Source organism: Bufo bufo, chromosome 6, assembly GCF_905171765.1.
Source record: "Bufo bufo chromosome 6, aBufBuf1.1, whole genome shotgun sequence".
Classification (NCBI taxonomy): domain Eukaryota; kingdom Metazoa; phylum Chordata; class Amphibia; order Anura; family Bufonidae; genus Bufo; species Bufo bufo.
The window spans coordinates 94880733-94907556 of record NC_053394.1 but is presented as its reverse complement, the minus strand read 5'-3'; the positions used below and the strand labels follow the sequence as shown (position 1 = coordinate 94907556).

The 26824-nt window shown below is 43.8% G+C and overlaps 1 protein-coding gene across 4 annotated transcripts in view; it reads left to right on the top strand.

Moving 5' to 3' along the window:
* Nucleotides 1–26824, top strand: part of FAM13C (family with sequence similarity 13 member C) — a 187337-nt gene that overhangs the window by 748 nt on the left and 159765 nt on the right. The gene's annotated exons all lie outside the window — the stretch shown is intronic.

Below are 26824 nucleotides of genomic sequence, written 5' to 3'. Positions count from 1 at the left end.
AGAGAGAGACACACACAGAGAGAGAGAGAGAGCTGCTTTTTATAATGTTGTGTGTTTTATTTATTTATTTCTTTATTTTGCATAGACATTTCTACCTTTGTCATGGAGACAGTGCTGACACTGGAGGGCATTTACTGACAGTTTGGTGTAAAAATAAAGTCACCAACCCCCTTTTTGCATCTCGCCATAAATGATTTGCACCTTCCGCCAGTCTTTGATAAATGACCCCCATTGTGCTATCAGAAATGATATAATATAGATGAAATGTTATGCACGGTATGTGAGTCCTTGTCCGTATGAAGGTCTGCACCTAAAAGCACTATTTTGTGTATTACAAGGGACATGATGAGTGTCTTCGCTTTGAAGGCCCGCGTCCATGTCTTAAAGGGGACCTGTCGTCTCTCCTGACATGTCGGTGCATTTAGTAACAGTTGTAGAGCATTTATTCTTGTGAATCTATCTACTTGCCTTCCCCTTCTTCCCTAGTCTTATGGCTCTGTGATGTGCCATTCCTTTATTATTCCTGCTAGAAGTTATGGATAAATTGTTAGCAGTCTGCAATAAAGGTCCAGATGGGTGTTACCAGTCGGAGGCATGTCTGACACTATCTAATCAGTGCTGCTAGTGTCAGACCCCCAACTGATAACACTCAGCTGGACCTTGACTACAGACAGCTGTCAATCCATTCTTAACTTCTATAAGGAATGGCAAAGCATAGCATCATAAGAATCGATGCTCCAGAGCTGTTATTGCAGCGGGAGCCTCCCCCTTTAAGAGGAAAAAGTACTTGTTTTCATGACGCCAGTTGCAATGAAGCAACAAGGGCCCCTTTTAGTGATACTGTGGATGGTACCCAGGTGTAGGAATGCCAGAGTGGTGTAGGGTAGCCTAAATGTACCTTAATATTGGTGCACGTGTCATGGTGCTCCAACCTGGATATGTTGGACCCGAGGCAATGGCTCCAAAACAATCAAAAGGGGGGGGGGGGGTGATGGAATAAAGAAAGTCAAGTCCTTGTGATGAAGTTCAATAACAGCTTTACTCTCAATGAACGTTTCTCCAAACGATTTACAGACTTTGTTTTGGTTCCAGCAGGCATTAGCATTAACGGTGGCAGGCAAACTCCTCCCTGCTACATCCGTTGCTCTCTGGCTCTGCTGTGCTAATAGGCTGGCTGAATAACTTTGCTTTTGCTGTAGGCTGCAACTTCTTTCTGTAGCCTGACTCCAGATTTGTCCAGGGAAAACTTTACTCCTGGCTTCTGAGGCTTAAAGCTGTGACCTCCCCATCCAGAAGAGCTGAAGGTGCTCTAGCTGGCTTGGGCAAGGCTTGGCGTGGGCACATCAAATGGCGACGTGCCCAGCCCTTGCTTCCTTTCCCTAGCAGGGGGTAAACTAGACTGACTCTAACTAGTCTCCAACCTTCCTGCAGCAAGTGGGACACGCCCACCACACCACAGAAGGGGGTGTTAGAATGGAAGGGATAGCTTCTCTGTACCTGTAGCTCTGCCATTTATGCTGCCACCTGCTGGTGAACCAGGCCTATTACATTTGAACATAACAGTTGCAAAATAGGAAATACACATTGTGAAGGACTTGGAAATAAATACACAGGATGACATTAGGTTAACCATAGGAGATAGTAGCGAGGTGCAGAAGTGGTAATGCCACTCTTGGGTGTTACATTATCACATGGGGGATACAAGTAGTAACTAAAACAGACATATCGGGAGCGGTGACAGCTCACACTTAACCTCTTAAGGACACAGGGCGTACCTGTACGCCCTGTGTATTTCCGATCACCGCCGGTGGGCGGTGATCGGAACAAGGTGCCTGCTCAAATCATTGAGCAGGCACCTTGGGTCAATGCCGAGGAGGGTCCTGTGACCCCCCCCCCCGTATCGGCTACCGCGGCATAGACGGGGTCTGTGTTTGAGGGAGCGCATCGAGTCCCTGCGCTGCTGTGGCGATGTCTCAGACGGCAGCCCGATGCCGTGCAGAGGCTACCCAATGCCTTGCCCTGCATCGTGACCTGCCTTCTACAGGAGCCGAGGAGATCCAGCCTCAGGCTGGGTCTCCTAGGCAACCTGTTTGTGTACTACTCACTGTAGTACACGAACAGGCAATGCATTACAATACAAATGTATTGTAATGCATTGCAGAGAGGATCAGACCCCCAAAAGTGAACATCAGAAATAAAGTAAAGAAAAAAAAAGTTTTTAATAAAGTAAAAAAATAAAAATAAAAACGCCCTTTCCCCTTATTTTATAATAAAAAATAGAAAAATAAAAAACACACATATTGGGTATCGCTGCGTCCGTAATGACCGGCTCTATAAATATATCACATGATCCACCCTGTCCGATAAATATTATGTGGGGGTAAAATACCATAAAAAACTAAAATAAAAACGGTGTAAAAAAAAAAAGCCATTTTTGTTACCTTACATCACAAAAAGTGTAATAGCAAGCGATCAAAAAGTCATACGCACCGTCATCTCATCCCAAAAAAATGAGCCCCCTGCACAAGACAGTCGCCCAAAAAAAAAATAAAGCTATGGCTTTAAGAATGTGGAGACGCTAAAGAATCATTTATAATTTTTTTTAAAATGCTTTGTTATGTAAAACTGAAACAAATAACCAAAAAAAAGTTGTCATATTTGGTATTGTCGCGTCCGTGACAACCTGCTCTATAAAAATACCACATGATCTAACCTGTCAGATGAATGTTGTAAATAACTAAAAATAAAAACGGTGCCAAAACAGCTACCGTATTTTTCGCCCTATAAGACATAGAAACATAGAATGTGTCGGCAGATAAGAACCATTTGGCCCATCTAGTCTGCCCAATAAGACGCACCTAGGTTTTTGAGGAGGAAAATAAGAAAAAAAATATTTTGAACCAATAGGTGTGCTTTTGGTGGGTTTTGAACTAATTGTGGTCTGTGGATGGCGCACTGTTATGGGGGATCTGTGGGTGACGCACTGTTATGGGGGATCTGTGGGTGACGCACTGTTATGGGGGATCTGTGGGTGACGCACTGTTATGGGGGATCTGTGGGTGGCTCTTATTGGGGTCTCTGGATGGCACTGTTATGGGGATCTTTGTATGACACATATATAGCATCTTATGCTATGTGTCATCCACAGATCCCCTCCAGAACAGTGTCCCTGTAGTGAATGACCCTCAATACAGGGGGTGGGGGTCGCATCTGCTTTTATAATGACAGCGGGGCCCGTGCAGTGACTGTATTCTACTACACGGCCCCGCTCACTGTATAATCGTATCTGTAATAGTTAATTATGTATATACCGGTAATCGCATAATCAGCGCCTGTATTACTTAAAGTGGGCGGCGCAGGCACGTGACGTAGTGACTCACGCTGCCAGCACCCGTCCTCCCGGCCTGCCTCCTCCCTCCTCTCTGCTACCTACCGAGCGCTTGTAGTTGTAAGTAATACAGGCGCTGATTATGCGATTACCGGTATATACATAATTAACTATTACAGATACGATTATACAGTGAGCGGGGCCCGTGTAGTAGAATACAGTCGCTGCACGGGCCCCGCTGTCATTATAAAAGCAGATGCCGGCCCCCAGCCCCTCCTCCCTCACAGCTGATACACCAGCTGCGCGGCATTTTTATTTTACTCCATTTTACCACTGTCATGAAGTACAGTATGTGACAAAAAAAACAATCTCAGAATGGCCTGGATAAGTAAAAGCGTTTTAAAGTTATTCACACATAAAGGGACAGATTTGCAAAAAATGGCCTGATATGGCTGTGTCCTTAAAGGTCTTCTGTCACCCCACTAAACTCCCATATTTTTTTTTTGTGTGTACTTATAATCCCTATCCTGCCATATTGCCATACATTATGTTATTAATAATTTTCGTTCAGTAGATTTGGAAAAAAACTTACTTTTATGATATGCTAATTACCTGTCTACCAGCAAGTAGGGCGTCTACTTGCTGGTAGCAGCCGCAGAAAACCGCCCCCTCCTTCTGTTGATTGACAGGGCCAGCCTCAATCTCCTCCTCCGGCCAGCCCTGTCAGCATTTCAAAAATCGCGCGCCTGTGTTGATTCGGCGCAGGCGCTCTGAGATAAGGAGGCTCGCCTCCTCAGCACTCCCTCAGTGCGCCTGCGCCGATGACGTCTTCTCTTTTGGGCGTCATCGGCGCAGGCGCACTGAGGGAGTGCTGAGGAGGCGAGCCTCCTTATCTCAGAGCGCCTGCGCCGAATCAACACAGGCGCGCGATTTTTGAAATGCTGACAGGGCTGGCCGGAGGAGGAGAAAACCCTGAACAGATCCTGACGTTTCACGGCCAGATGGACTCCATTGAAATTAATGGGACCATTTTTAACGGCCGCTTAGACGGGGTACACTAGGACAATGTGGCCATTTAGAGGTTAAAAAAAAATACTCGCCTCATCCACTTACAGGTGCTGCAGAGGCAGTTACTCCACTCTTCATTGAAAAGGACCTGCCGAAGGACCTACACTTAAGGTGATGACATAATTACGCACTCATGCTGGGAGTACGTGGTGACATCATCAGGTTGAAAGCAGGTCCTTCGGCAGTTCCTTTTTAATGAAGAGTGGAGTGACTGCCTCTGCACCTGTATGTGGATGAGGGGAGTATTTTTTATTTTTGGACTTTTTTATTTTTGTTTTGCTAAAACAAAACATTACATGCAGATGGGGTTGACAATGAGAGACATTATTACAGATGGGGGGCATTATAGGGGAAATTATTACAGATGGGGGGCATTATAGATGGGGACCACTATCGGGAACATTATGTGTACTGAGAGCGCTGCAGGGGTTGGGATCTTTATAAGAAAAAAAAAAAAAAACTATGAAATTCATCTGTTTTTCGTGGCAATGAAAGATGGATGCAAAATTGCCATTAAAAACGGACACATGGCCAGAAAATGGATGCACAGATGGTTGAAAAATGGCCATGCAGCCTTAGGGTTCCACAGAACCTAAAAAGCCACCGAAACACCTAAAACCCAAAACCCTATAGGGGGGATTTATTTGTCCAATTACATCAGTTTTCTACCAAAGAATACTTGCAAATTTTTGCACAAGCCACATCCGTTTTACACAGGATGTGGTTTAGGTGGAGGGGGTGTTGCCTCCCATGAGCCATACAGATTTATATACATTACACCAGAATGTAGGAATATATTTCATTTTCTGGCACAAAAACACCCCACAGATGGGGCAATGTATTAGCCGGCTTGTACCTCTTAATAACTGTGGAGCATCTTGCTCTAATTTACTTTAGATTAAAAAAGGCAGAGAAAATGCTGATCTTAATAAATCTACCCCTTGTATGTAGTGTGTTTTATAGTTCACTACAGACTTCAATTTCACATCTGGTCGCAGCTTTTTGGCCAAATGAGCACAAAAAAATGCCTTGAAAAACAGCTCAAAAAGTGCCATTTTATTTACAAAACAAAAGTATGTGAAATAACTTGATGCGAGATATATTGTTATTTATTAGATTTGCGCTGATCTCCAGGATTGTACCGCGGTGTGGAAAGTAGTATTATTATTATTTTTTATAATTTAAAGCATAGTTTACCCTTTAACACTTGTATGTTAAAGGGGTTGGCCACTTTATTTCAATATGTATATGGTACTCACTAACTTATCTTCATGTTCAGGGCAATTTCCTAGATCAGGGATGCCCAACCTGCGGAACAAAAACAAAAAATAAAGATATATTAGTTAGTGCCATAGTATGGAAATTTCACTCCACATGTATAGCAAAGCCAAGGGGGATTCGATTTCCCCATTTGTCCTCCAGCAGACGGGAAATTTCTGAAAGGTTATATGGCAGTTTTCTGGCATAGAAAAGTAACTTTTTTTTTCGTGCTGCTCCTTTTTTTTTGTGGGGGGGGGGGGGTTGTTTCATGACCCGACATTTTATTTACTATAATTTAGGGTAGATACTGTAGATGATCCTGGCTGCTGCGTTCAGGACAGATTGTTGGGTTCCTGAAAATCACATTTGGAGGGATCCTCATGGGATCATGATTATCCCATTAGGTGGTTTCGAGCAGTTTTGGCGGGAATAGCCTGGTTGCTGGGGTTGTTGCAGGTTACAGGTGATTGGTTATTTGGGATATCCTATGGTGGGATTCTTGCTGGGGCTAGGAAGTTTAGGGGACCCAGCAACAGTTAGGGCATTGGAGGAGAAGTATGGGGTGGTGTTTTAGTAAACGGTATATAATTGCGGTGGCTGCCAGCGTTAGGCTGTCTGCCAAGCCGCATATCAGGTTCAGCTGCCCTGCCCGCCCGCCCTCCCTCCCTCCCTTTGTTAGGTCTGTCACGGTCACTTTATTAGAAGGAGGGGTAAAGTCGCTCGCCTATAAGTGGCGAGCGGACAAGTTGATTCAGGTATTTAGGCCGAGCTTTTGGCTGGTCTAATTCAGTGGTTATAATGAATTTTAAAATTTAAATGATTAATGTTTGAGCTCTTCTTTAATAAAGTTGGCCATGGCCTATTTTATCCATTTATATTGCGTGTCCATGTGTCTTTTATGTTATGTAATGATTAGTGGTTTTAAGTTAGGAAAATAGGTTTAATATAATGTATGATCCCATGGAGAGGGGAGAGTTTAGTGAAGGGAAGACCGATTAGTAATGAGTTCCAGTAATCAAGACGAGAATGGCTCAGATGGCACTACCACAGAATTGTCATGTGCTATGGTTTTAGGCCCCATTCACACGTCCGTAATGCATTTCGCCGCCACTAATAGAATAGGACATGTTCTATTTTTTTTTGCAGAAGCACGGATGTGGATCCGCGGATGCGGACAGCACATTCCTGCTCCATTAAAAATGAATGGGTCTGCACCCGTTCCGCAAAATTGTAAATGGACCCTTAGGGTCCATTCACACGTCCGTTTTTTGTGGGAAGAGGCGATAAGAGGAGAGAAGGAGGTCTTGTGAGGATTGGAGAGTGCGTGTGGGGGTGTATCGGGAAAGTAGCTCAGAGATGTAGGGAGGGGACAGGTTATGGACGGCCTTGTATGTATTTGTTAGTACTTTGAAGTGAATTCGTTGGGCAATGGGGAGCCAGTGAAGGGATTGGCAGAGGGGAGAGGCAGAGGAGTAATAGGGTGAGAGGTGGATTAGCCGGGCACCAGAGTTGAGGATAGATTGGAGGGGTGCTAGATGGAAGGCCACAGAGGAGAATGTAGAAGTAGTCTAGGAGGGATATAATGAGGGCATGTACAAGCATTATCGCAGATTCAAAGTTTAGGAAAGCACAGATGCGGGAGATGTTTTTGAGTTGGAGGCAGCAGGTGGTGGAAAGGGCTTGGATGTGCGGTCGGAAGGAAAGGGCAGAATCTAAGGTCACTCCAAGGCAGCGGGCTTTGTTGACTTCGGAGAGTGTGCAGCCATTGATCATGATAGATAGGTCTGTTAGGGGGGTTGAGCAAGATGGGGGAAAGATTATGAATTCTGTCTTATCCATGTTAAGTTTTAGAAAGCGAGAGGCGAAGAAGGATGATATAGAAGATAGACATTGTGGGATTCTTGATAGTAAGGTGGTGATGTCTGGACCAGTTAGGTAGATTTGTCAGCGTAGGAGTGATACTGAAAGCCATAGGACTCTATGAGCTGTCCCAGGCCAAAAGTTTAGATAGAGAAGAGCAGGGGTCCTAGGACAGAGCCTTGCGGGACACCAACAGAGAGAGAATGAGACGAGGAGGTGGTGCGGGAGTGGGAGATTCTAAATGTCCGGTCTGTGAGGTATGATGTGATCCAGGAGAGGGCCAGGTCAGTGATGCCAAGAGATGAGAGAGTTTGCAACAGAAGGGAGTGGTCAACAGTATCGAAGGCAGAGGACAGGTCAAGGAGAAGGAGGACAGAGTATTGTTTCTTGGTTTTGGCTGTCAGTAGGCCATTGGTGACTTTGGTAAGGGCAGTCTCGGTCGAGTGGTGGGGTCGGAAGCCAGATTGTAGGTGGTCAACGAGGGAGCAGGAGGAGAGGTGGGAGGACAGTTCCCTAATGGACATGTTGTTCAAGTAGCTTTGAGGCATACAGAAGAAGTGATATGGGGCGATAACTGGACAAGGAAGATGGGTCAAGTGAAGGCTTTTTGAGGATGGGTGTAATGGTAGTATGTTTAAAAGCAGAGGGGAAGACACCAGAGTTTAGCGATAGGTTGAAGACATGAGTTAGGGCTGGGATAAACACTGTGGTGAGGTTAGGGATGAGGTGGGATGGGATTGGGTCAAGTGCACAGGTGGTCAGATGAGATTTGGAGAGTAGAGTGGAGAGTTTTTCTTCTGTAATGGTGGAGAAGCGGGTTTTGGGAGAAGAGGACTGAGCAGTTGTCTAGAGGGTCTGTGGGGACTGTGTAGTGAAGCTTTCTCTGAATAATAGAGAGGACCCAGAAGTCTTCTCTGTGCATTCCACGGATGGTTTGTGGGCCCATAGCGGGGAAATGGAGGTGAGTATCGGCATACAAATTACTTATCTGGAGTCAGCGTTAAATGTTCTATACATGTAGTACTTTATAGGGCCGGATGGAGGTGACAGATTCCAGTTAACATGGATCTGTCCCCATATTACTGCATGTTGCCCTGTTTAAGGAGATCATAGTAGGGGGACAGGTCTGCTATAGTATTAATATTGTGCTGTTTTGGCTACTAGCAGTTATCGAAGAATACAGTGGACTCATAGTTATGGCTCTTCAGCATGTCCCTGATACCCGCTAACCCCCTCACTTGTGTATATATGCAGATACTGACAAAGTGAGGTGGGAGGTACTCCGACTTATAAAAAATATTGCACATCTGACCTCATAATAATGAGTAAACTGGATTTACATCACTTAGAGTAATAGAAGAGCAGACCTGTATTACTAATAGGATGCCCAGGACAGTATAGTAGGGTGACAGATGTTCTTTCAAAAAATATTTACTGGAAAAATGAATAAATAAATCATTAATAAATGTATATTGGAGTCATCCTTCTAAAGAGAAACTGCACTTGCATAAAACATTTGACACGTAATTGGTGGAGGTCTGGATGATGTGCACCTCACTCAGGCAGGCAGTATCACTGAGGCAGGCAGAGCACTGTGCCCCTTCGGCTGTTATCGGCTGTCCTTGGAGTGGTAGGATTAGCTGACGACGAGCTCATAGACTTCTTTAAAGGGGTTCTCCGGGAGTTAAGAAAATTAAAATACTTAAATATTAATTTATAATAAATTACCAAATACCTTTCATTTTTATAATGGCTCATGTTGTCTAGGGAGCAATCATCAGGGGAAACAAAATGGTCGCTGTCTTGTTAGAACACAAAAAACCTGTCCTAATAACACAGCAGGACAAGTTACTTGACATCACTGAGCTAAAGAGCTGCCCCATCTCTGCTCTACCTGTCAGGGGTTATAATCCTGAATACAGATGATTAGATCTTCAGCTGAATCTCTGTAGGAATGGAGTTCATGAGGAGACATGAAGTACAGACCGGATGGACATGACAGACTATGGGCTGTGGTAATGGAGACTGCATATAATAGCTGCTGCTCATTATCCACACCTTCCCCTCTGTACTTCATGTCTCCTCATGACCTCCATTCTTACAGAGATTAAGCTGAAGATCTTTTCAGCTGTATACTGGATGAGGCAGCTCTTTACCTCAGTGTTGTGAAGTAACTTGTCCTGCTGCGTGATTAGGACAGGTTCTGTGTGTACTAATAGGATGGTGGCCATTTTATTTCTCCTAATGATTGCTCCCTAAACCAAATAAGCCATAATAACTAATAAAAGGTATTTGGTAATATATTTATCATAAATTAATATTTAAGTATTTTAATTTTCTTAATTCCCAGAGACCCCCTTTAAGCCCGTCTTCTGCTAACAGAGAGCACTGATATATCACTTTGACACTAGTTTTATGAAAGTGCAGTTACTTGTGAAAATCCTTTTGAGATGTTTCTTGGTCACAAGTTTTGCTGAAAGCTGAATGGAAGCCGAAAATGCCAGCAGAGCCTCACTAGAGGAATGCTTTTTGAAGACTGTTGCATGTAGAATTTGCATAATTACAGTATATAGGCATGACGTGATTCAGTTGTACAAGCAGGGAGCAGATCACCATGTGTAAGTGCAGCCACATTGGTTACCCTTCTACTTTCTCTGAGACGGATACAGAAGAGTCTGAATAGAGTGACTACAAAAATGACATAACAGGGACTTTTTTTTTTTTTTTATTGTTTTGGGGGTGGGGTGTTTTTTTTTACCTGCTCCAGAGTTCTGAAAAGGGAAGTATAGAAAGTGATTTTTAAGCAAAAGAGTAATGCATTAAGTACATCACCTTGTTTTCGCCCGTGTAAAAAGTTGATATGCCGCCGGGATGACCTTTTAAATAATCCATCATCACTTGGCTTTCTGCCAATCTCAGCATTTTTGCCTCCTAAGCTCCTAAATAGTTGCTGCACCAACACTATCCACACACTTTTTTTGGCCTCTTTTATCACTTAAGGCTCTGAAGGTTTGTCCAGCGACTGGATCCTTTTTTAATTGCTTGTCTGGTAATTTAATCATTAGATCTGAACACGTGCCAATCTTATGTAATGAGCGGCTGCGTGGGATATTTGATAAGCAAGTGTTTTCTATGGCACGGGCTACTAATATTTTGTGACATTATGCCAGAGCTATTAGGCAATATACATATCTAAAATAGAAGCATTGGGCCCCATCAGTTTCTGCAAACGTAATAACATTGCTGCCAAGATGTGACCATCTACAAATTACAAATATCTGGAGTCATTGTATGTTAAATCACTTTAACTTGTTTGTCGGAAGTTGGCTATAGTAAGCCAACAGAGCTGCCCAAACCAACAAAAGTGATGACAACCTCTCTGTAGCATTTCAAAAATTAAATAAAAAGGGAAAATCGAGTCTAATCCTATCCGTCAATGTACCAAACGATCAAACCTATTTCTGTTTCAATAGTTTTTATAGAGTTTTTCACTTCAAACGGTTAAGGAAAGTACTTTACAGTTTGATTTGTTACAGTGTCAAGCAGAATACCATTATAATCGGGTAATCAAAGGAGAATATAAGTTCCAATATAATACAATTATTTAGAAACATTATTTTATATAAAGCATCATCCTTTTCTTTATTGTGCTTCAATGAAGCAACCTTCTAGTTGGTGCTTGGAGCTTGGTTTGTGTGGCCAAAAAGTATTGTGTACTGTATGTAAAGTGTAGAAGAAAAAATAAACTGGTAGATGAGGGTAGATTCTAGTACCATGTGTAGGCAGGTGCGCAGTCTTCTTAAAGAGACAAGTCCTGTATGTAGACTTATTGGCCATGCTCCATGGGAAACTAATATACAAAGAGATATCTCGCCACCATCTCACCACCTACCGGAAGTGGTCCCCTATGAGTCAAGATTGGACTTTCCAACAAGCCTTGGGACTTGACAAGGGAATATTGCCAGGTCAGATATCCATCCGTACACATCTGTTTGGAGTGCTTGCCTACCATCAGTACAGAGTAGGACTCTGGATGGCTCAGTGCAATACCTAGGAAGCAGCTTAGGGCGGGTGCTAAGTGTCCTTAATATGACCAGTAGCATGTGTAAAATAGAGGGGACCTTAGCAAAGATCAAGATCACCCAATGTCCCCCCACACACACCCTTTACCAGAACCTTGAGTTAATTCCTTTCAGTCCTGTTTACAAGTTAACAAGAAGTATGATGCACAGGTTGTGCTACTCAGTAACAAAGGGTGGGCCCCTCTCCAAGGGCCCCATAGCATCTGCATGTTTTGCCTCTGTTACAACAGTGGGTGTGGCACCACTGTGTCAATCAACAGATTTGACTTTGGGCTACACTTAAGGGTGTTATCCTGACAGTCCCCTGGTTTTTACCCTTTAACCCCTGCATAGGGATCTAGACTACGCTGCAGAGGAACCACCAGTCTTCTAACTCTTGGTGTAGTCTCTGTATGATTGACAGACAGTGAACCTTGACAATCCAAGAAAATTGGCAGAAAGTCAGTACACAGGCAGACACCTCTTGCAGGATACTAGCTAGAAAATACGGATTGACTGATAATGATTTTTTTTAGAGCCGATGCCGATAACTTATACCGATATTCTGTGCATTTTCATTTTTGAAAAAAAAAATTTATCTTAAAAGTTTGGACTTTTCAGGGCAATATGTGATATGTTTATTTATTTATTGTTTATATATATTTTATATGTAAAATTGGGAAAGAAGGTGATTTATACTTAATATTTTGGTGTGTATTTTTTTTATTGACTTTTTTTAAATTTAATAACTATTTCCCCCCTTAGGTGATAGAACCTGGGATCTTTTAATCCCTTGTCCTATTCCCCCTAATAGAGATCTATAAGGGTGAATAGGACTTCACACTCTCCCTGCTGCCCTGTGCATAGTACACACAGCAGCAGGGAGATTACCATGGCAGCCAGGGCTTCAGTAGCATCCTGGCTTCAGTAGCATCCTGGCTGCCATGGTAACCGATCGGAGCCCCAGGCTTACACTGCTGGGGTTCCGATCAGAAGCTGCCACTGCCACCAATGCAGAGGAGGGTAGGGGACCCTGTGGCCACTGCCACCAATGACTTTAATAGTGGGGGGGTTGGGGGGGCGCACTGCGCCACTAATTATTTTAATATTGGGGGGTGGGGGGGCGCACTTCAACAACAATGTTTTTAATACTGGAGGGGGCTCACTGCCACCAACGTTTTTAATACTAGGGAGGGCGCACTGCGCCACTAATTATAATTAGCGTTTAATACAGGAGGCGGGTGTGTCGGCACCGAATCACACAGCCGGCACCCTGCCTCTCACAGGGAGCTGCGATCAGCAGCAGCAGTTAACCCCTCAGGTGCGGGACCTGAGGCGTTAACTTCTGCTGATCGCAGCTTCCTGTCATATAGGCTGGGCACCGCCTCCTGTATTTGTATTAGACGTTAATTGTCATTGGTGGCGCAGTGCGCCCGTCTCTCCTCATTGGCAGCGCGGCACAGGGGGGAGGGAGAGAGTGACTCCTTCTCCCCTGTGCTGCTGAGGGAACATGAGCGCACTGACAGCAGCGCGCTCATGTTCTGTGATGGCGTGCTGGACGCATTATTGGCATATCGGCCAGGTTAGATGCCGATACCGATAACTCTAAAAATCATGAATATCGGCTGATAATATCGGTAACTCCGATAATCGGTCAATCCCTACTAGAAAATGTTTTGCTCAGGCACCCTCCTTCATGAGAAGGTTCCTTATGTACCCCAGCGTTGCCAGCCATTATGAGTTTGGAACAGTTACTAAAAGGTTGTCACAGCTAGACCCTGGTTTCTTCTATAACCAGATACTATGGTTAAAGAGAACCTATCAGCTCTTCTGACCTCTGTTTTAGTTTTAACAATTCTGCAGTATCGCTTGTAAAATCTGTGGTTGTGCCATTTCTTTGCAATTCCTCCTGAAAACAACTGTATGTTGCCATTCCCTCTTTCAAAGGGTTGTATCACTACACAGTCTGACCAAGTTAACACTGACTGAACAGTGTCGGACTATGTAGGAACACACCACCATCTGGTAACATCCTTAAGTCAATTAAAAAATTTCTAGGACTAACAGAGCACCAGCTCAACAATTTCTAAGAAAAGATGCTCCTGAATTATTTAATGAGGAATTAAAGTATGGTATTTACTAAAATAGACGTCTCAAGAGTCCTGATAGGTCCTCTTTAACGTAACAAATACATTTCTTAGGGTTCATGCACACGACTGTATTTTGCATCCATGTCTGATCTTCATTTTTGGCACTTGGATACGATCATTTCTATGGGCTTGCAATAAAAAAGACCGCTGTCCATATATATCCATATGTTCATTTCCCAAATCATAGAACATGTACTTTTCTTATCTGTATTGTGGACAAGAATGGCCGGATCCTGGACATTAAGGAGGGATCCACATGGCCATATCAGCATTTGTCCCATGTAAAGGTTTGTCTTCCTCACTGGGCAGAGGTTGTTTTCTACCCAGTGATTACGATTCTATTATTAGGACAGGTTTTGGAGGGAAAATTCCCCCCCATTTTGCAGTGGGTCAATGGGCAGAGTGGTCAGTGATGGCCGTGATTGGCTGAGGTCTGGGCCTATGTTCCAGGGTTTCGGGTAGAGATACCTGGACCCTGGTAACAGGTGCCTGATTGGTGGGGGGGTTCAGGAGTGGGGCTACAAGTGTCCTGGCTCCGTGGGCTGGCTTACCTTTTGTCTGCACCAGCCTGTGGAGCTTGGATCTGTGTGCCCCTGCCCACCCCCCCCCCCCCTATTGAAAGGGTAATGGTTTTTGGTAGAGGTGGGACGACGAATCCACGAATCCCTCGAATCTTGTTGCATTCGAGGGATTCGTGGACTTGAATCCTGACCTCATTTACTAAATTTTAATCCGACGATTCCATGACAGCGTGGACTGGTGCAGTCCCTGTATTCTAATGCACCGGCCCCGCTCACTGTAGTATAATCTTATGATCTAACCTGCATTGTTAAGATATAATAATCCATCTGTATTACTTACATTACAACATAAAGTTCCATAGCAGAGAGGAGGCAGGCCGGGAGGACGGGCGGGCGGCGCGTCAATCACTACGTCACGTGCCTGTGCCGCCCACTTTATAAATGAAGCAGGCGGCACGGGCGCGTGACGTAGTGAGTGACGTGCCGCCCGTCCTCCCAGCCTGCCTCCTCTCTGCTACGGAACTTAATGTTGTAATGTAAGTAATACAGATGGATTATTATTATAATAATGCAGGTTAGATCATAAGATTATATTACAGTGAGCGGGGCCGGTGCATTTGAATACAGGGACTGCAACGGTCCCCGCTGTCATTCCTAATCCAGATGCCGGCCCCCAGCCCCCTGTATTGGAGGTCATTCACACTGCAGGGACACTGTTATGGGGGGGGGGGGGATCTGTGGATGGCACATAGCATAAGATGCTATATATGTGTCATCCACAGATTCCCGCCCCCATAACAGTGCCATCCAGAGATCCCCCATAACAGTGCCATCCAGAGATCCCCCATAACAGTGCCATCCAGAGATCCCCCATAACAGTGCCATCCAGAGATCCCCCATAACAGTGCCATCCAGAGATCCCCCATAACAGTGCCATCCAGAGATCCCCCATAACAGTGCCATCCAGAGATCCCCCATAACAGTGCCATCCAGAGATCCCCCATAACAGTGCCATCCACAGATTCCCCCCCCCTCCCCCATAAGTGTTTGGATCACTTTGTTTCTTACACCGTTCACACAATTCTTATGTACAGGATTCAAAAGACTCTATAGATTCGAGAACCTATTCGGATTCGAAAAAAATTGGATTCGTCCTACCTGGATTGGATTACCTGTTTGGGTGGTTTTACATAGGCCATCCTGTTTATAGGATGGACTCTGAAGTTATTATTATTATGGTTTGAGTCTGAGTTTATGACTAGGCTCTAAAATATGTTATGGTTATTTGGTTATTTTTGAGTTAATAAACAGGCCATGCCATTGGTTTACCTCCACTTTCGTGTGTTATGTTTTTTATTTATATTAATGTAGAAGTTTTTGGATGTTTTTTATGTATGGGACATATATGCTGTATGATTGCCATAGTCATTTCTAGTGATGGGAGTGAGAAAAATGCGGATTGCAAACAGAAGGTCTCTGTACTATGTGGATCGGTGGTTTGTGGACCGTAATAGGGACAAAGTCAGAATGCTTCTCCTCTGTTCCTCCTTACAGTGTGGGGTGGAGCAGAGTTTGGGTGGAGCAGTGGTCACACATACAGCCTACCCCTTCATTCAGTATTTATATGCTTGATGGACACAACCAAGAACTGTACATTTAATGGCAAAGTGGGACAACATCCCTTTAGAGGAATAAAGGGAACGTGATGGGATCGGATCAATTTTTTGCAATAAATGTAAAGTACCCAAAGAACCTATTATATAGCCATGTGAATAAAACTTTGTTGTCATACTGGAAAGCATTATACTGGAATTTTGGGACAAAATGTCTATGGGGCTAAAGAAAACAGCCAAGCATGTTCTCAGCTATCTCCATCATCGCTGTAGACCAGAGGTCTCCAACATTTTGTATGTTGTGAGCCACATTCAACTTTCAGTGATGGTCGGGAGTAACGGGCAATTCAAAAATAGTGGACAGAAACTTAGAATGTGGATGGGAATGAGCGAATCGACTTCGGATGAAACCTCTTAAGTCGATTTGCATAAAACTTTGTTTCAATACTGTACGGGGCGAGCGCTCTGTACAGTATTATTATGTATTGGCTCCGATGAGCTGAAGTTATTACTTTGCGACGTCTCGCGAGACTTCGCATAATAACTTTCAGAAATTGATGTATGCTGTAAAAAAACATTTCCCGAACTCGAATTCAGTTCCAAGTAGTAAATGTGGAGTAACAAAAAACATGAAATTGCAAACATTTGCTGATAACATTTTTTAGGGCGAACACTAGTATTATATCATCCAAATTGGCACTGTTTGGTGGTAAATCTAGGAAAGGTCTGCAAAAATTTCAATTGCCAGTGCATATGGTCATAATTCAGGACTACCATGGCGAGCCACACAGCAGGGGGTCGCGAGCCACATGTGGGTCCCCAAGCCACTGTTTGGGGACCAATGGTATAGACAATTAATGGAGTCCCATATTAAAAAGGGGTGTTTTCAGACAGCCCGTTACCTTGCTTGTGACCAGCATCATTTTAACGTAGTAACATAGTTTTATAAGGCTTCAAAAGACATCTGTCCATCCAGTTCAGCCTCTTATGCTGAAAAGATGATCCGGAGGAAGGCAAAAAACCCTCATGAGGTAGAAGCAAATTTTTCCTTATTTTAAGGGAAAAAGATTCTTTCCAACTCCAATCAGGCGATCAGAATAACTTCCTTTTAGGTCATCTGCAAAGGATTAAGTTGTCTTCCAGAGTCAAACTCCGAATAATGTTAAAAAGGAAACGTTCCAATCTAAAAGTCCATGTACACAACCATCGCAATCAGAATAATAGAGTGCAAACCTGTCCTAAAACGAATGAGGTCAGTCTGTCCAGTCTGATCCCATTTACTATGAGAAACAGCATTCAGAAACCAGTTATATACCAGTCAAGTTTCTGGTTAGCCGTGCCTCTTTAATTTGGCAAAATAAAATTTTATCTGAGCAGTTATTGGCTGTTCCATAAAATGACATTTAAAAGGGTTTTCCAAGAGTTTAATACCGATGACCTATACTCAGGATAGGTCATTAACATCGGATTGGCGGGGGTTGGACTCCAGTGATGTCATGTTCATCAGTCACATGGCCTAGGCATAGCTGGGTCCCATTCAAGTGAATGGGGCTGAGCTGCAATACCAGGCACAGCCACTATCCAATGGATGGCACTGTGCTAGGTAAGCAACAAGGAGGCCATGGCGCTCACTGGAGCACATGGCCTCTTCAAACAGATAATCGGCGAGTGTGCTGGGAGTCGGACCCCCCACTGATGAGATACTGATGACCTATCCTGAGACTCAGTGTTAGGGGATGAGATACATGCTTTATCCTCAATTTTATCTTCATTTTATCCCCAGCATAGAACAGCCAAGCAAGTGTGCATCTTGGGAATCGTAGTTTTACCACAGCTGGTGTGCCGGGGGTTAGCCATCACAGGTCTATATATCAATGACTCCACAAGGTGCAACCACAGTCTTTGGGCTCTTACTGTAAATGGCCACCAAGATGCGTATCATCCTATACTTACAGCAGCGCGTTTCATTCCATTTAACATAGTCCCCAGACTGTTCCCATGGCAACTGGATTCGGAATTAAAGCAAGTGTAAAACGACCGCAGACAGATGTACGCTTCAGTCTCACTTTAGCCCCGAAGCGGAGAATCTATCTGCAGTATGTGCTACTGCTCCCTTCTTATTTCAGTCTGAGAGCCAGAAGATGACATTGGACATTCAGCACCAATTCTGTAGGGAAAAAAAAATAAAAAATCCAAGAATGACTCTTTATGGCTAGCATATCATTTACTCATGCATACTCTTGTTTCCTGATGCAAATACAAAGAGAAGTACGATAGCATTACGAGGCTGTGCCCGTGCTGTCAGTGTAGGGAACACAATCTGCTTGTGCATCCTGCATTCAGGGGTGGACTGGCCATAGACCTTACTGGGAAATTTCCAGGTGGCAGGATGCCTAGGGGGCCACTCAAGCCCTCCTCACGGCCGCCATCCGAGTACATGTTTTGGCCCACCTTCCGTCAATTTGAACGCCCCTACAACATAGGACAACTTTTATTTATTTATTTTTTCCAGGGCCACTTTCAGTTCCCGGTCTGCCCCTGCCTGCATTAGAATGATGGCGCATGGAACGTGGCATTATTCTAAAAGATCATGAATTTGTTCTAATTGCATTCTTCTCCCATCCATATTTAGAGAACTAGCTATGAAATGGAAGTGAAGGCGACACATTATGCACCAAAATAGCCCTTTCTGGAACAAACCGTATTGGACATCAATAATATTCATTAAGTAAAGTTCATCTCTGCATATACAAAATCTTATTTTCTTGCGCTGGAATTAGTTCAAAGAGCTTCTGACACATTTTAAATGGGTTTTCCATGTATAATATTAATATGTATTGAAGAGAAGGGATATATTCCATAATATGCCCCTGCTCATGCATGAAAAGAGTGGACTTAAAGGGGTATTTTTTTTATATATTTTTTTATTCATTTATATAATAGGAAATCATCCAATTTTCTAATATACACGTATTTAAAATTCTGTATACATACCTTTTTTATATCAGGCAGTTGAGCCCCATATGCAGAAGATTGGTATGGCCCATGTATCAATCCTTTGTAATGCATCTATGACCAGCTGAAACATGGCATCAATTGTGTGATACTCTTTACACCATGATGTTAAGTAAGCGGTGTTACATGACATACAGTACATGTGCTGGGTCCTCACACATTAATGTGCGGATGCGCCGGCCTGATGCGCATGCGCACTTCGCTCAACGACGCCGCTGCCAGGAGACTGCAGCGCATCTGGCTGAGCCTAGTGCGCAGGATCTGGCAGAGGGACGGGTAGGATTGCGGAGGCTGCGCTGAGCTGTAGAAGGCGGTGCAGAAGACAGCGAAGGCGGCGCTGGGCACCGGACGGCGAGGGGTGCGGCTGGGCACCCTGTATTAACGGACCTCCCCTTGGGCACCTTAAGTGAGGTGATTGACAGGTTATAAAAACCTGTTTTTTGGGCAAATAGAGCCACAGTGAAGTTTAATAAGGCCAGTTTAGGATTATTCTTATTACTTCGGACATGAGTATATGTTTAGGTTATAGGGGTAAAATCTCATGACAGAATCCCTTTAAGTTCCTCCCGGTCACTGGAGCTTTTGAAGTCCCTTGGCTAGACTCGGCTCTAATCTTCACTAGACTTGCTTTATATTAAATACTTAGACTTACTGTCTTGTGCTGGGCTGCAGTAACCTCTTGATTTGTCCTCTCCAGGCTTGATCAGGGCCCAGAGGAAAGAAAGGCAGCTACATTTTGGACTGAGCCTGCTTTGCTCCTCCATACACTTCCTTCTCTCTCAACTTGAACTACTTCCTTCCACTTCCTCTTACTCTCTTACTCTCCTCTAAGTCAGCAAACCTCAAGCTATATATAATATGTGGCACCAGCACCACCCAGGGGCGAATAGATGTAATGACAATGCCAGCCTAATATTAGGAAATACAATACATTAAATCGGAATAATTATACAGAAATTTAAGGGGACCACTTGTACACACATAAGTGGGAAGCTGCATAATGTAAAAAATTAAAATGAGGCATCATCTACTACATGACCATCTCTTTCTAACAAAGCTAGAACCAGCCCTGTACCTCACATGGATCCAGAGATCTCCCCATCCATTACTCTGCTAGATTTATATCAAGCTGACCGTTCAGGGGGAGTGTCTCTTCTGCTGCAGCTCAGGGGGCGTGTCCAGGCTCTCCCTATCACATCTCAGGGGGCAGTTGAAGAATAAAACTGAGCATGTGCGGCCATCTCAGTGAGCAGGACAAAGATATAAGAAGAAAAAAAAACTGCCGGTGGTGCTATATAGATATTTTATTGAATAACTGAGTGGCTATGCTAAATTTTTTATTACATACAATTACAAAAGTATTCAGGTGCTGGTTTGAAAACTGGAATACTTTTCGTGGGACAATCCCTTTAATCACGCCAGGTCACATGATACTTTTTAGGGTCACATGATGGCTCACATGCCTGATGCCATGTTTAGTCCTATCTAGCTCTCCTATGGATGCATTTTACAGGACTAAAATGGACTGTACCATTTTATTTTCTTTAGGGAGAGGTAAATGCACCGATATAATAAAGGTCTGTGAGCAAAATTGTAAATAGATGTAAATTATAAAATAGTTTGACATCCTATTCTCTACATAATAAACGCAATAATTAAAACGGGAATACCTAAGTAAATATCACAGCTGACCAAATAAGCCAATCAGATTCTATCTTGCATGTTAGGAGCTGACAGCAGTGATGTAATTGGTTGATATCTATGACGCCGATTCTTTCTTGTCTGCAGTCATTTTTATGCATGACTTCTTCTGTGCCTGAGCTCTGATCTCAAGGGACATGGGTACAAGTTGGAACATGTTTATATGGTACATGGACTGTCTACAGTAGGGGTCAGCATCCTCCAGCACGCAGAGCTGAGCTGTTGTGAAACTACAACTCCCAACATGCTCAGTTCATTGCTGTGAGAGGTCTGAGAACAGCTGAGCAAGTGTGCATGCTGGGAGTTGTAATTTTCCAACAATTGGCATTCCGAAGGTTCCTGCCCCCCGCTCTACAGCGTATTCGATGTCTGTAGACGTCTCGTACATAACCAGTCACAGCAGCGCCAGCAATCTACCTCAGAGTTCAAAGCTCGGGTGCCAGGTTTTAAAATCATCCATTTTCAGTTTCCTCATAAAAAAAAAAATCTGCTAACACCCCATAAATCCCACTAATCCAACCCCAGTGATATATTTAACCCTTTAATGCCCATGCCTAAAAAAGCCTTAATCACCGGATACTTTTTTAGAATTTAGCCCACAGGGCAGATTAACGGCCCCTAACTTTTTTATTTGTTGGGCTACCAAAATAATTTTTGCCACATTTATTATAAGACAGAAGGGGCTTGTTATGAATGTGTTTTTTTTTTTAGGGTTTTCAGTTTCATTTGGCGAAATCTGTGCGAAAAATTTCCTTATTCCTTTTGTCAGTCATTTTGATATATATCATATGTATAGTTTTTTGTGAAAGGGCGACTGTGGCAACTGTTTTTTAGTTTAAAGTGTTTCTATTTTTCTCTTTTATTTGTATTCTATGATATATTATATTGTGAGGATTTGCTCTGGTAGGCAGGGTAAGCGGACGCAGTACAGAGGCAAGACAAGTTCGTAAATCAAAATGTCATTGTTTATTCACAAAAAGGCAAAAGAAAAACAACTCATTACAGTCTTCGTCTTAATTCATACAATGAAAAAGTCCATAGAACAGACACATCACCTTGATAGCCGTTTTATCCCCGGCAGTCCACAGCAGGCTTTAGGGGGCCTGTTTCCCAGTATGAAGCCCTCATGCGGTTCTCAATCTTCCAGCACAGCACCATGCCTCAGATCCCAAAACTGAGACTCAGCTGCTGAGCCCAGCTGCCTATTTAAAGGACAGCCAGGTGCTGCCAAAACCTGGAACGGCACTTAAACTCGGGTCCGGTATTTGATCTCACCTGGCTGAAAATCAGCCCAACCGCCCATGTTGGGAGGAAAATAGCTGCCTTCCCAAACAAAACCCCTTGCTCTGTCACAATATCTATAAAAAAAAATTCCATCAGATTTTTTTTTTTATTATTATTTTTCATTTGCTGAGAAGAAAAGAAAAATATTATTTTTCATCAGACCCCCAATGCTCATCTGACCTAAGATAAGATCCCCAATCCTCATCAGGACTCCAAATCAGACCCCTAAAATAAGACACCCCCCCAATGCTCAGATCAGACTCCCCCCCCCCCCCCCCCCCCTCCTCAGATCAGACCCCCCCATCATTGCTCAGACCCCCATGCTTAGATCAGACCCCCATGCTCAGTGCTATAATTTAAAGAAATCATCTACCGCTCCTGATCAGACACATGCTACTCTGCAGGTCTGACATGGTCTCCACCGTGACCTGATGCACACAGCGTCAGGTCATAGTGCGTGTCTCCACCTACTATGTTCTGACACAGTGTGCATCAGGACATGGTGGCGGGCGAGCTGGTATATTGGTCATCAGCTGGTATATTGGTCATCAGCAGGTATTGGCTTAATCTGGCAGGGAAATAGTTCTCTGCAACAATCTCGGCTATGCTACCTGGAGTAAATAGGAACTCTTCCTCTTCTGCTGGAACTTAGTTTAGCTTTCTGTAGTCTGTCTCTTACTATAATCCTAGGAACTTCTTGTCCTGGCTTTGGAGTACCTTAAGCTCTAGCTTCAGCTTGGATGAAGGAAATGCAAGCCCAGAAGGGGACAAGCAACCATGTAGATATCGCAGGCAGGGCCTGAAGCCCTAGCAGAGCTAGCCGACACACAACCTCTCCCTAAGGAGGGTAGGCGAGACTGCACTTACTTACTAACTAACTCCTCCCTCTCTAAAGAGGGCTGGAAGGAACCTAGAAGGTTCCTCTCCAGAGAAACTATCTCTGCTCAGATTTGCTGCCACCCGCTGGTGAACCAGGCACATTACATGTTAACATAACATTTGCAAGGTAATGAATACATACATTGTAGGAAATGACATTAAATATATATATGACAAAAGATGCACCAGCCAAGATAGTGGGGGTACATAGGAGGTGGTAATGGGACTCCGGGACATTACATGTGCATTCCATATGTCCATATATCCGTTCTGCAAAGAAATAGAACATGTCCTATAATATTTTCTGCATTACGGACAAGGATAGGACTGTTCTATTAGGGGCCAGCTGTTCTGTTCCGCAAAATACGAAATGCACTCGGACGTCATCCATATTTTTTTGCTGATCCGTCTTTTGCAGACTGCAAACTACATACGATCGTGTGCATGAGTGTAATGACCCAGAGTGCCATTACCACTGCTGCATCCTGCTACTATCTTTAATGGATTAATATAGTGCCATCCTATGTATTTATTTCCAGGTCCTGTATAATGTGTATTTCCTATTTTGCAGCTTTTGCGTTAACATGTAATGTACCTGGTTCACCAGAAGGTGGCAGCAAACATGGCAGTGCTAATTTTGCAGTGGATGGAACCCTTCTTTCCATTCTACACGCCCTCTCTAATGAGAGGAGGAGTTTAGTTAGCTAGGGGCAGTTCAGCTCACCCCCTTCCAAGGGAGGAAGCAGGTCCACGTCCCTGCTAGACGTGTCCTGCCTAAGCCAGTTAGAGCACCTTCAGCTCTGCTGGATGTGGAGGCCACAGCTTGGAGCCTCTGAAGCCAGGAGGAAAAGTTCCCTGGATTAAGCTACAGACTACAGGGAGAGAAGTTGCAGCCTAAAGCAGAAAGCAAAGATTCCCTTTGAGCCTGTCAGTACAGCAGAGCCAAAGAGCAACAGATGTAGCAGAGTTGAGTTTGTTTGCCTTTCAGAGTTAATGCTAACGCCTGCTGGAGCCAAGATAAAGTCTGTAAATCGTTGGGGAAACGTCTATCCAAAGTAAAGCTGTTGCTGAACTTCACACAAGGTCTGGACTCAGTTTATTAGTTTTCTTTTGCACCTAACGGTGCTGGCTTCACGAACACCAGGGACCCTGCCACCAAGGCACCTTAACAAAAAACCCATTCCAATCGGAGCACCTCAAACACTATCTGGCAGGATTCCCTGGACAAACAGAGTGCCCCGAAGGAACTGGTGCCATCCTTCCCATCACTGCACGCCGGCCCAGGGAGGCTCCGCTAACCATGAGTAAATTAACTACTACCCCCATCGGTCCACCGTGCCTCAAGTGTTGCCCCTGCGGACCCGGTCGCTGCATGAGCGCTTAAAGGAATCTGTCACTAGGGAATTTAGTGTTATTAGAACAGGCACAATGCCGTGTAGGGCTAGATCAGCTGAATGTAATGATACCTTTCACTTACAGTAGTGATCCACTGCTTCGTTCTGGAGGAAAAAGTAATTGTAATACATATGCAAATGCGCAGTTAAGTGCATCAAGGGCGGGCCCAAACCTCTCTGTGCACCTGTGCTCCTCTGCCCTCACCTTCTTGATAGGGCCAGATTCTTGCCTATTCATCTCTATTACAAAACTGTTCTCACTGCTATAAAGATATAATAAGAAATTAATTGGCACAGAATTTGGGACCTCGAGATAACCGAGTGTTAATGGGTGGACATTCTGTATAAAGTCCACCGTTCTATTATCTATGATGACTTGCAGGAATATGATGACCTATGGCAAACATGCCTGTAGCTGTACTGTACGGCACTCATTCTCTCTACCCTACTGCATGACACGGACTCAGACTTGTACGTGTCCCAGCAGTCTTCCTGTTTTTAGCAGTCAAACGCTTCTTCAGACTTTCACATTTATTTTTAGCAGTTAAATGACATTTTACAAAATCTAGAATAATGTTTGCGGATGTGAAAGTCATTATTAATTGTTGAGGGGGCAAGTAAGGAAAAATAAAGGTGAAATCCGGCATCGTTCTGTCTCACGTCTCCTGGTTTTTGTCCAAGGAACAAAATCAAGGCACAAATAACAAATTCAGTAATTCATGTAAAACACAACATAAAAAATTTAAATAAAGCACAATTATTCCAATAAAAAAAAGTTCTACTATACTTTGGGGTGAATTTATTTTTTAAGTCCCCTTTGACAGAAAACCAATGTCCCATGCCGACTTTAGAAAAGTGGCAACAGCAGTGTAAAATGGCAGCAACTGTTTGCTGTTTTTTGTTGCACTCCCCACTTTTCTAAAAAAAAAAAAGAGTGGGGGTGTGGCCTTCATGACTGACAAATTTAACGTGACATATGCCAGAAAGCCACCGTGCATTACAACAGAAATCCACGAAATACGTAGCCCTTAGCTTCTGGGGCACCGATCTTCCAACGTGCACCAAAATTTAGATGGAAACCACAATTTTGGACTATTATCTGCTGTGATGTAATAGTACTGTAGATAAGGAGTCGAGAATGCTAGATTTTTTTTCTACCGCCCCTTTTCCTCGCTTTTAAAGTTGCTCTGAAATACAATGTCCTCTCAATTATGTTAGCACAGCAGTCCGGACGGTGTATTTCAGTGCAGCTTTGAGCACTCGCAAACTAACCTGTGTGGGCTTAAATCGGATATCAAGAGAGAACCCTTTGGCAAATAAAGCTAATCTTATCAGCTGATCATTGCAGGTATAACTTCATAAATCCCAGGCTATCAGCTGTCATCACCTGTTCAAACTGCAGTGACCTCTACAGTGGAAATGTGGTATTACATGAAAACCATTCAAATGAATAGCCAGTCTAGGTCCACCAGAACATAAGCTGCTTTCTGTTAAAGGGGTTGTCACCTTTTTACTATTGATGACCTATCCTCAGGATACACCATCAATATGAGATCGGCGGGGGTCCGACTCCTGGTACCCCTGCCGATCAGCTGTTTGAAGAGAAAGCAGCGACCGTACGACTACTGCCTTCTCTGCTCTGATTGCCTCAGCGGTTGCAGTGGTGAGCAGTGTAATTACAAGTATGGTGTCCCCATTCACCTCTATTAGACGGCTCCTTTCCATACACTTGAACAGACGGCCGGCTCACAGAAGTGAATGGGGACACCATACTTGTAATTTCATCGCTCACCACTGCAATTGCCACAGCGAGCAGGTAAACAGAGAAGAGAAGGCAGCGCTCATATGGCTGATGCTTTATCTTCAGCTGATCAGCGGGGGTGTCGGATCTCCAACAATGAGGATAGGTCATAAATAGTGTTGAGCGAACTTCTGTTTTATGTTCGGCGTCTAAAGTTCGGCTTACGGTTAGCGGAGAATCCCGATATGGATTCCAAATTCCGTTGTGGTCCGTGGTAGCGGAATCAATAATGGCCGATTATTGATTCCGCTACCACGGACCACAACGGAATTTGGAATCCATATCGGGATTCTCCGCTAACCGGAAGCCGAACTTTAGACGCCGAACTTAAAACAGAAGTTCGCTCAACACTAGTCATAAATAGTAAGAAGCGGACTTGCCATAGACATAGCAGCAGCGATCAGGAAGACAGAAAGGAGACGGCACGTGCGTACTGCATGCGCCTTTTCTTCGTACAGCTGATCAGCGGGGGTGCCGTGTGTCGGACCCCCGTCGATCTGATATTGATGACCTATCCTGAGGATGGGTCATCAATGTTAAAAGCCTGGAGAACCTTTTTAAGTGATGAGAGCTGCAATAACTTCATATTTCAGCTTCACCTGGTTTTACCAATAGCGAATATAACAGAAACGTCTGAAAATACTGCAATCCCAGAATCATAAATAACCAGCAGTGGTGTTGTTATATATATATTTTTTCTGCGATTGTAGGATCGCGGCAAACCTGCAAGTTGCGCAAAACGTGTCGTTTCCAAAATCACCATGTAGCTGAACCCTAATAGGAAAACTGATCGACTTTTTCATTTTAGAGGAAATGCTTCTTGTTGTGTGGGGGAGTAAATTTATTAGCCACACAAGTATTTTAGATTATTAGGGTAGACTTAATTATA